The following is an 11,131-nucleotide window of genomic DNA, read 5'->3' as shown; positions in this document are numbered from 1 at the left end:
ATAGCTGGGGGAGCAGTGGGCTAGGACATCTTTCTCTCCCCAGCCCTGTGTCCCTGAACCAGGCTTGCTCTGATAGACATGCTGCTTGGATTGAGTTGTTTGGTACCTGATGACTAACCTGTGATGGTAGAAATATATAGGTGCTGAGTTCAGGCCAGATACAGACTTTAAGCACATGTGCTATGTGCTTACACTTCTGCTTTTTTTTTCTACATTTTTTTTTTAAACTAGATGCCTACGTCCTGAGCTGAGAAGGATGAGGAGGATATTATCATTTGGGACACAAGTTGAAGTCAGGTGCCTGCCAATATATATGTATTTCTTTTTTCTTCAATTTTTATTTTTTCCAAACAAGTAACTTCTCTTGGGATCTCTCTGCTGGAGCAGAGAATCAATTACCTGGGGGGCCTTGATTGCAGGCTGACAGTGCTGAAGACTGTTTTTGATTCTTGTACCGCTTGCTTTTACGTCAGCGTAGCTGGGTCTAGAGAGAGGAGTTACATGAGACTGTGGCAGAAAATTACACAAAGCCAACCTGTAGTGAGAGATGAAACAGGAAAGAAGTGATCAAGCAGAGTGACTGAGCTGTCCCCAGATACTCTCTACTGGTAAAATCCTCGTGTTGTTACTCTCACCTAAAAGCTTTGTTTAGATGCATTACCTTCCACCATGCTGCTCATGATGCGAGAATAGATTTGTATGTAATGGTGTAGCATGTTAGTTTACGGTTTATGTGATGATTTTGAGGTGTCTCAATACACCTTTTTCCCCAAGCCTCTGTACCACAGCTACTTAAGTACTGTTGGTATTAACTTGACAAATAGTTAGAGTTTGCTGCTTATATCTGCAGCAAACGGGCAGCAATTTAAGAAACTTAATGAGGAAAAGGTCCTAACTCTGTCAGCTTTAGAAACAAAGATGCATGGAAATAGAGTAGAGCTGTTAAAGGAAGAACAGAAGAACGAAGCTCATGTGTGAATGACTGTTAATTTATTATTGAAAAAGGCTGTATGAGTTGATATTCCCTTACTACTCTCAGCTTTAGGGCCAGGTGATCTTATGCTTAGGTCTGATATAACTTCTAATTTTTTTTTTTTTTAACCTGGTATAATCATTTATAACTGCTAGGAATAGAATACTGAAAAGACTAATAAGCAAATTACACTCTTAAATTCCTTGGACTTTGTTCCCTGTGAGGGGAGGTGGATGGCAAGGGCATTTGTGGCTGTGTAATAGTCTGAGAGAAGTGACTACGCTGGAAGGGTGAGTGATAGCTTTTTTTTTTTTAAATTAAATAAGTAAATAAAACCCCAAGCTTGCTTATGAGTAAACTTTTCTTTACAGTGATATAGTATTTACTGATGGAATTGGCCAAAACCTCCTTACAATCAGAATATTCTTGTAGACTAATATATTAATGTGTTACTTGCTTCTTCCTTGTCTCACTTGCTTTTTAATTAAGCCAAATGTTGAAGCATTAGATCTCTTCAAGTCTTGAGAGAAAGATTTTTGTCTTCCTTACCTATTAAGCAAATTGTTTTTTTCATTATATGTGAGTTACAAAAATAGCATTGAAGTCTTGCTTCACAAGCTGATGAAATACCATACACCGTACATTCCAGAGCAACACACTCAGCCGCTTAACCAGCTACATTAGTGTAGGGAGCCGCAATGGAAATTTTAAAAATAGGCATTAGCTTTGGAGACTACCCTCTCTCCCTTCCTAGCCTCATGGGCTAATATACCTTTATTTTGTCTGCCAGTAACCTAAAAACATATTTTGAAGAGAAAAGCAAGGAGACGGTAACATAATAAAGCATCAGCATCGTTTGCTTGGGTAGGCTAATGGGATCAAAAAGGGCAAAATGGTTGCATCTAGTCAAAGAATGGCTTTCAGTGTTCCAGGGTAAGGGAATGTAGCTGACTTTGAAACCTTAGCTGTAATACACAATGTGCATCTGAAACAGTTGGCAAGAGAGTCACCCACTGACCTCTGCTGGCATAAACCAGTTTGTTCTCTTACGACTTTTTGCTAGTGCAGCTCTTGCATGGCTAATGGCATAAGCTAGTGTGGAGATTTTAGAGACAGTACGTGCTGTTCTTTCATGTTCTTGGCCTCGCAACTAAAAGTGAGTAAAAAGATAACGGCTTTCTCTGTCAAGTAGAGGCTGGCCAGTCTATGGGGTCCTAAACACTAGCACCCAGGAAATGCTGGGCTGTGTCATAGAATCACATGAGTGTATGGGCTCCAAACGTTAAGAGAGGACAGCATCACACTTTCATGCTTGGGTCTCACCCTTCTTCCAAATAATAAGCCTGGGCTCCTAGATGGGTGTCAGAATAAACCCGCAAACCCTTTGCGGTGCGGGTGGCAAATGGGAGGGGAATTGTATGTTTGAACGCAAAAATGTAATGATCAGTGCTAGTGGGAGGAGTCCTGAAACTGGGAGGTAAGGGCAATCCTGTTGTGACTGATATTTATAAGTGGTGGTGGATATTGAATTTGTATGAAAACATGTCTAGAGCATAGAGCTACAGCCATGTTAAACAAGATCTGCTTGCTGCTGTTTGGTACAGGCTTTCTGCCAGCTAGAATTCATCGTGCTCTGGTTGCAAGGATGGCAGACAGTTCTGGTACATGGGAAAAAAAAGAAACCAGAAGTCATGGTATGGTCAGGATGGGGTAAGAAGGCATTGCATCTGTATCTTTTATTAGTCGTACTTTAGTAATATTTGTGCTGATCACTTGAACTAGAAAGAAAATCAGTTGAACTGTAGATCCTGCTGTTAAGCCCTACTCATACAATCTTTCCCCACGAGTATGTCTGCAGGTAAAACTTACATCTACACCTGAAAATGGAAAAAAAAGTTACTGAAATCATAGATTTGTGTTTGGGCTCCAGTTAGCTTTATACCCTTACCTGTCTGTTAATATCATTGCAGGCAGGGAGAATGAAATTGTGTGCTAGGTTGTGTCGAGATGTTAAGTAACAGAAGCCTATGGCAAGCATCCTCATTTTCTTTTAATCACGTACACAATAACAAAGCAATCCTACCAGCACTCCTCCTTTTGGCCTTGCTTTACCTCCTTTTAGCTTGAATGCCCATGTAAAAGTGGTATGTTTGTGAATTGCTATGTAAACTGGGCATTCACAATTGACTGTCACCAGGGCTGAGGGTGAGAGGGCTCCCATGAATATAAAAATTTGTATTGTTCATGTTTTCAGAGAATTAGCAGTTATGTCTCCTCCCTGAATATCCAAACAAACTCCAGTTTGAAAATAAAACTACTGGAAAGACTATACAGAAAATATAAACATTTTAGACTTCAGAGATATTTAGATGTTTTCTATTTTATTATATAGCTGAAGTGAAACAAGGGGTTAATCAGTGTCAACCGTTTTGTTTAATACCTTGGAGATTCACCATCTTTAGATGTGCTCTAAAGTTCCAGATCTAGAGGCTTAGCTATGTTACTACTCAAACGTGAATGAACATAGGCACTCTTATCTTACGTGATTCTCTTCTTATATAGCTTATTAGCAGAATTTAGCAGTAGGAAAGATCCTATTTCTTAGTGCTTTTGTGGTATGGGTTTTTTGTTGTTGGGTGTAGGGGGGGTTGGTTTCGGTTTTGGGTATTTCTTTTTGAGGCTGGTTGTAATGTGAATACAAGTGATAACAGTGAATCATCAGGAAAAAAAACCTTTGGAAATAAGCCAGAATAAAATTCTTTTCTCGTGCTCTGTTCAATCTGCTTCCTCTTTAAAAGAAAACTTTCACATTAGCAGAAAAATAAATGCTTAGCCAGAGTTCTTTTTGTGTCCCTTTCAGCAGGGAGAAGGGGATGAGTGTGCCGAGCTCAATGCCCATGCTGGCTTCCTCCTGCCGTGGAGAGTTAACACTCTAAAAGCTTTTTCTTCCCCCTTTATTTCTGTTTCCATTTAATTCTTATGAAAAAGTTGTGATGTTACAATTTTGGTATTGGAAACCAAGCACAGAGTTTTGTTGTGAGGAACTGAACTGCTTTGATCTAATCCCAGTTTTCTCTGGGAGAAGTAACTTCTAGTTTTTAAATGGTTACTGTGCCTAGAAAACAGCATCTGCACTACAAAGCTCTGAAGAGTACCTTCAGTAAATAAAAATATGCCAGTATATATGGTACCTGTGCCCTTTACAGTATACAGATACAGTGTTCTGTCAAAGCCTTCTGGTTTGATCTTAAACAAGTCACTTTTTCTGCAGCTGTAAGACCAAAACCCCATTTACCCACATAGTTCAACAAGGCCAAGTGCAAGGTCCTGCACGTGGGTCGAGGCAATCCCAAGCACAAATACAGGCTGGGTGGAGAATGGATTGAGAGCAGCCCTGAGGAGAAGGACTTGGGGGTGTTGGTTGATGAGAAGCGTGACCAGCAGGTCAAGGGAGGTGATTCTTCCCCTCTGTTCTGCTCTCATGAGATCCCACCTGGAGTACTTCATTCAGCTCTGGGGCTCCCAAAATAAGAAGGACATGGACCTGTTGGAACGAGTCCAGAGGAGGGCCACGAAGATGATCAGAGGGCTGAAGCACCTCTCCTATGAAGACAGGCTGAGAGAGTTGGGGTTGTTCAGCCTGGAGAAGAGAGGGGTCTGGGGAGACCTTACAGCAGCCTTCCAGTACCTGAAGGGGCCTACAAGAAAGCTGGAGAGGGATTTTTTGCAAGGGCATGTAGGGATAGGACAAGGGGTAATGGCTTTAAACTGAAAGAGGGTAGATTTAGATTAGATGTAAGGAAGAAATTCTTCACTATGAGGGTGGTGAGGCACTGGAACAGGTTGCCCAGAGAAGCTGTGGATGCCCCATCCCTGGTAGTGTTCAAGGCCAGGTTGGATGGGGCTTTGAGCAACCTGGTCTAGTGGAAGGTGTCCCTGCCCATGGCAGGGGGGTTGGAACTAGATGATCTTTAAGGTCCCTTCCAACCCAAACTATTCAATGATGCTATGATAGCTAAAGCCTGCTTTAGAAAAAAACAATTGAATGTCCTTAACATGATTACAATTAATTTTCACGAAGACATGCAGACTTACCCACAGCAAGGAATAATGCCTTTTTTTTTTTTTTCCTGTGTACCTTCTAAGCACAGACTGGAGATATACACCCTTTCTCCTTGCAAGCAGAGTTAGTCTATTTCTTAGACGTACTTGCTATTAAGTATAATATGCATTGTAGCTGAAACAAGGGAGTTGAGAGTATTGCAATGTTAGGTACCATTTTCTTTCTTCTTACCTGTTTTTCCAGTTTCCGAAAGCTCATGTCTAGCATCTGATTTTTTTTCAGTTCTGAGGAAAAGTTATGTATGAGATGAACAGTTTGGCTGATACCAGGCTTAGCTGACTTGCTAATTAAGCCTGACTGCTGAAATCTACCTTCTGTTTTTCCCTGTATAGATATCACGTTATACTTTTAAATGTTGGGATCCACAAGGAGATGTGATTCCTGCCAGATCTTAGGGTTCCCTGCTATCTAGTGAAACAGCCAGCCTTGCTGGAGCACCCTTGCTCCTCCTGGTATGCCACAGCTTGCTGTACAATATGCAAGAAGACATGAATTTTGTAAAAGGGATTCTCAGAAGTCCCTCTGATAAATGGCTTAGTTAGTTTGTACAAAACGCTCAACCCCCACAGTAAAAAACACCTAAACCTCTTTCTGCCTCAGTTTCTGAGCAATGTTTTCTTGGTGTTTGCCTGGCACCTAAACCATGTTGACCTTATCCCTCAGAAAATGAAGTCACTGGAGTGGAAGAGAGGTACTAGAGGTGTCAGACCACAGTAGCGCAGGGCACTGTTACTTTTACTTTTGCCTGTAGTTGTACTGAGCTCTGCAGTGCTGTGGTTAGTGTGTTTCTGGGACATGGAGCACCAAAAATACAAAGGAGGAAGACAAGCTGTCTTGTAGTTGCTCTTTTTGTGAGGATCATTCAGCAAGTACCACCAAATCCCACCACTAGTGAGATGAGGGAGGTTATGTTTCGTTCAACAACCTATCTGGAAGCACATTTATTCATCAGCCATCCTCCACATCTGTCACAACAGAAATCCGGGTACTAAAGGGACTCTATGAGAGCAAATATTAAGTATCGTGAAATACAGATGCTATGGAGTGAAGCAGCAACTAAGGTGGATCTAGTCCTAAGGTCCTACGTAGAGTTAATTGCCTACAATTTACTTGGAGGTAATGTGTAAGGGGGAAAAGTTGCATGTTGGTGGCAGCCAGAGAGGCTGTTCTGATGACGTACAGTTACAAATCAGTAACTGCACTGTACTCATCCCAGTGAAATTTAGTGGAGGCCAGATCACAGTTTGGCCACAGCAAGGAGACCGAGTGGGAGATACTGAGCTAACCATCTCAAGGCTCCCCAGGTTTCCTTAAACTAAACCAAGGCACAAAATGCAGCTCATTCAAAAACGTCCATTAAATAGGAAAAAATCCTTTCAGGTATATTAATTGCCCTCAGTGACCCTGGGTTTACCCACACACCTTTTTCTCTTGCCCTAAATGAAAGGCTTGCTTAAACAAAAAAACTGATGGCACAGGCCAGCAGTGCTATTTGTTGATGTAGATAAATTTACTTAATTATTTAAGTAGTGCTCGAGCTATGGAATTGGATCTATCTAATGTGGTACCATATAGCTGGAGGTGCAGCAAACATTCTTAGATGACAGAAATTTCAAGGGTTTTCTCCTGATCCTGAGCTCCTCTGGTGTATATCCTAAGACATTGCCAATGCATGCCTTTTGTTACAGTTCAAAGAGGTTTGTATGCTAAAGTCTGCAATTGCTGAAAAAGGTGTCAATGATGCTGGAAAGTAAATATAATTTGAAGCCTCGGTTTGAACTATAGGTTCACATTTCAGCATATTACATATCTCTGTATTTTTCTTAAACCTGTTAGAAGAATGTTTCATCTGATCAATTGATCTGAAATCGAATGAAACTTAAGGCATCGTTGTTTGTTCACGTGTTAGTTCTCTGCAATAAAATGCTTTGTTGTATCCTGCTAATACATCCTAAATTTTTTGGTATCACTGACTTACAAATCTGAGACACCAGACCAAAGCAGGCTGCTTTCTCGAGGGCTAGGAGAGAGAGTCACATTGGAGCACTCCTCCTTGACCTCCAGACAAACCCTTTATTGTCAGTAATGTGCATTATTTTACTTTTTGCAACAGATACCCCAATTTCTGTTTTGCCATCTGCTCCGTGGCAATTGACACTTCAGAGGGCTGGCTATTTATTACTTATTAGCCATAGATAGGAATACAGCAAATTCTTTACAAAATAAAAATCAATACTCACTGACATACTGCGTATTGAAGAAAATAATTGTTTATGGCACTCAGCTTAAGCTGTTCTGGTAATCACGTTGAAAAATACAATATTTATTCATTAGATCAAATTTAATGAGGCCTCCTGGCAGTAATTATAAAAATTACTGTAGCAGTAAATTACTAATGAGTTGTGATGTGCTTCCTACCTGTGAGGAAGGACTGGGGGTTGAAAAACCTGATACCCAGACAACACTAGGGAGGGTGAGATCTTGAGGCTAGGAGTCAAGCTCACAGCAGCGCGGAAGTTGTTCACTGCACCTGAATGGTAAAAAAAAAAAAAAAAGAAAGAAAAAAATAGCAGAGAGACTCATAATCAGGAGTTTCACTTTAAATAGACAGTGACTTTAGGTTCGTTTCCAAATCAACACATATAGGCAAGGGAACAATGTTATCAATGGGACGAAGAGACTTCTTTGCTGTATGTACATCATCTTGTCTGCAAAAGCAGCTGAGGTGACCTAATTTACTGTAGTAGATCTTAGGCTAGGAACAACTTCTTGCTTTCTAGTTGTTATAAGGTTTCATGCAAAACACAGCAAAGAGGACAATGTTTTCTTAGTGCCCTTAAATCTTCAGAACAGTCACCTAAGATGTGGAGCTAAGACAAAGGTTGAAATCCCCCACCAGCTTGCTTTGATGCAGGCAGTTTGACCCGGATTTCTTTCTTCTTCTGAGACAAAGCTTTAAGGAATGCACAGGCTTTTGGTAGCAAATGGTACACAGTATGAGTAACACCAAGGCATAAAGGTGTAAAAATGATGCCAGTTCTATCAAAAGTCCAGGTTTCTGCTGAGTACGGGGTGTTGCTGCAGTAGCAGAGGCTGGCTAGAGAAAGGGGTTCTGCTGCATCCTAAAATTAATGCACAAGTGAATTGGCATGTAATTGTTTCTTTCTGTAGCTTGCAAAGGTGCCATCGATTTGACTGGTGGCCTTTGGTATTGTAAAACAGTGAATAGGCTAGCTTTTAGCAAATATTTGCTGCAAAAGATTGATCCTGGGTTCAAACATCTACCCAAAATCAAATAGAAAAAGGCTGTGAATTTTAATCTCTCACAGCACAGAACTGCTCTTACTGTTGAAGCCTGAAAAGGAGTGGGGAAGTCTAGCCTAATTTATCTCCTCCTTATGCTGGTATCTTGCACAAAAAGGGACTACTGGGCATGGATACTTCCACACACCCGTACATGTTGTGAAGTCAAAGGGGAGAGAAATGTGTCCATCCACCCTTGAGTCATCTCTCAAACCCCTTGAAGGAAGCAGAAATGTAGGTCTCTTGCACACAGCCTACCCTGTGTAGAGATGCTGTGCAGAGATGCTGGCTTTTGTGGAGCTATGGGTTTCTTAAGCTGAAAGAGCCCCCAAGAATCAAGCGTTGCAGTACTGAGCCCAGGACCCTTTGTGGCTTTAGCCTTGCACCTAAATAAATGTATGTACTGAAAAATATATACAACTGGGTCTTACAAAACCTTGGGCAAGCTAGTAAACGAACAGGAACAGGTCAGCACGCAGCAGGACTATTTCACAGTTTCCATAGTTTCAAGAAAAAGTATACACCTTCATTACCCCCTCTAAAAAGCAGTGGTTTGCAGCGATTTAGCTAATTCACATTACCTAGCTTCTTGTTATTGAAATGAGGCAAGAAGAGCTTTTGCCATAATGGGATTACAAAAAGACAACATCTCTCTGCCAGCCAGAAATTAACCTTATCTAACTTCATTGCCACAAAATCCACAGAGCCTGTTCTGTCTGTGTTGTTATGTCACCACAACAGAGCTAATGCAGTCACACTGCAGAGAAAAACCATCCATTTTTGGCTGTGAAGATGGTATCTCGGCTGCGCGAGTGCTGGGTTCTTTTCCTAGTGCTGCCACGCATTTCTTCTGTGACCTTAGGAAATTCAGTCTCTCCCTGTTTCCCTTTTTAAAGCATGGAAATCCTCTCCAGGCTTTCCCTTGCAGTCTGGTCCTGTCTGGAAGAGAAAATAAAGTGTGGGTTTTTATTATTAGCTAAACTGAATTTGGCAATGGACAGATGTTCACTTTGCATACAGCTGTGCTGACTGAAGATGCATTTTTCTGTCTTTCTGGAGCTGTTGTGAGGCTAAATTAACACTGATAGAAAATTCTGTGGTCTTCAGTAGAAAACACTTTCGAAATAGGAGTTATTGAGGGTTGGATTTTCAGAACTGCTGTCAGCCACAGCTCAAATCAGTGGAAGCTGTGGGCTGAAAAAGCTGGAGCCCTGAACTACCATAGTTTACATGGATATAGAAATAGTTCATGGCTGGCACAGGAATTTAGATCAACCTACATTAAAAGCTCTCAGGTAAATAAAAAAGGTAGACTCGGTGGAATGATCCTTTTTTTTTGCCTGGGATATATATTTTTTTTTTTTTAAACTGCAGCATGCAGGTCTGAGGACTTATGCCCAGAAGGCTACAAGCTTTCACCACAGGCTGGCTGATTATTGTCTCATGATGCAAAATAGGTTTTCAGTTAGTATTGTGAATTCTTATGGAATCTTACAGTGGCAAAATGGGAGCAGTTTACCTAACGTTTCTTCTTCTACACCTATGAAATTAATTTAATGTGTGTGGAGGCGGGGAATACTGTGGAACTAAACCTAAAAACTAAATAATAATGATGAAGCTTTTAAGAGAGAATGTCTCACAATCTGACATAAATAGTAAGGTTGTTGCTGTGCACTATTACTATAATTAAATTACATTATGCTATTGCATTAAACTAATCCGTCAGTAATACTGTACTTAGTAAGATTTTGTCACATAAACATTATGAGCCTTTAAACTTCTGCATTTTGTCTTGCAAAATGCAGGGAAAATACAGAAATTGGAGCAGCAGAATATAACATGAAAAGCTATAGCAGTGGAAAAAGGCCAGCTGGTTCAACATGCCAGTCCTTTTAAAGCAGGTAAGTTAAGAGTGTTAGAATACATTTACCAAAAGGGTGGAATATGAGATGTATGCGTGAGGTGCCCACTATTACTTTGAAAATATTAGGTACTGATCTAAAAATTCTCTTTTTAGTATTTTCCTGAACTTCAGAACACGTAAGGTTAAATCAGAAGCTGCTGAGAGTAAACTGTTAAGAAAAACATGCAAATAATAACTGAAATGAAGCTGCAATCTTTTCTCTGAACAGAGCCAGAAAAAGAAGGTGGCTACAGATCACTTAGACTATGATCAGTGAAACAGGGCAGCAATCCGAGGGATGCAGCCTTTAGAACAATGTTAGCTCTCGCAGACCCGGCAAGCAGAATAACATTTTTCAAACTGAAGACTTCACTCCCATCGTAACAGATCAAACCGTCATTCCGACCAGCAGATCCCGTCCTCTCTCAGCCTGGTAAGCTGTTGTACGTTTATTCTGGTGCTAGATCTTTTCCAGATGGCTTACTGGAGCTTTCATCCACATCCCTTTCTCACCTTTGCAAAATACGGACTGTCTTAATTGTTCCTTTTTGTTATCACGCACAAACAATTACTTGGATTTTAGCAAAAATTACCAAGGAAAATGACAAGCAGATTTCTGTTCCTTTGCTTACCTCTTCCATAGGCAGCATACAAACACACACTGTAAACTTACTGTATGCCACACTGCTGTGACTGGAACTGCAGCATTTGCTGTACTTCCTATATTTGTCTCTGCCTTTAAGTGTTCACTGAACCGTCTTGGTCTGCAGTCCTTGTGATCTAATTGTGCACGCAATATGCCGGGATGGCCACGCCAGTCATTAAGGAT

General features: G+C 40.8%; 1 long non-coding RNA gene across 1 annotated transcript; it reads left to right on the top strand.

Moving 5' to 3' along the window:
* The first annotated feature begins 104 nt into the window (after positions 1-104).
* On the top strand, positions 105-10,721 carry LOC142414674 (uncharacterized). The gene is made up of 3 exons (XR_012777151.1): positions 105-608; positions 10,205-10,300; positions 10,532-10,721. It is a non-coding gene; the product is annotated as an uncharacterized LOC142414674 (long non-coding RNA).
* Positions 10,722-11,131: the final 410 nt, after the last annotated feature.

Source organism: Mycteria americana, chromosome 9 (assembly GCF_035582795.1).
Source record: "Mycteria americana isolate JAX WOST 10 ecotype Jacksonville Zoo and Gardens chromosome 9, USCA_MyAme_1.0, whole genome shotgun sequence".
In the NCBI taxonomy this organism is placed as follows: domain Eukaryota; kingdom Metazoa; phylum Chordata; class Aves; order Ciconiiformes; family Ciconiidae; genus Mycteria; species Mycteria americana.
This window is presented reverse-complemented; position numbering and strand designations above follow the sequence as displayed.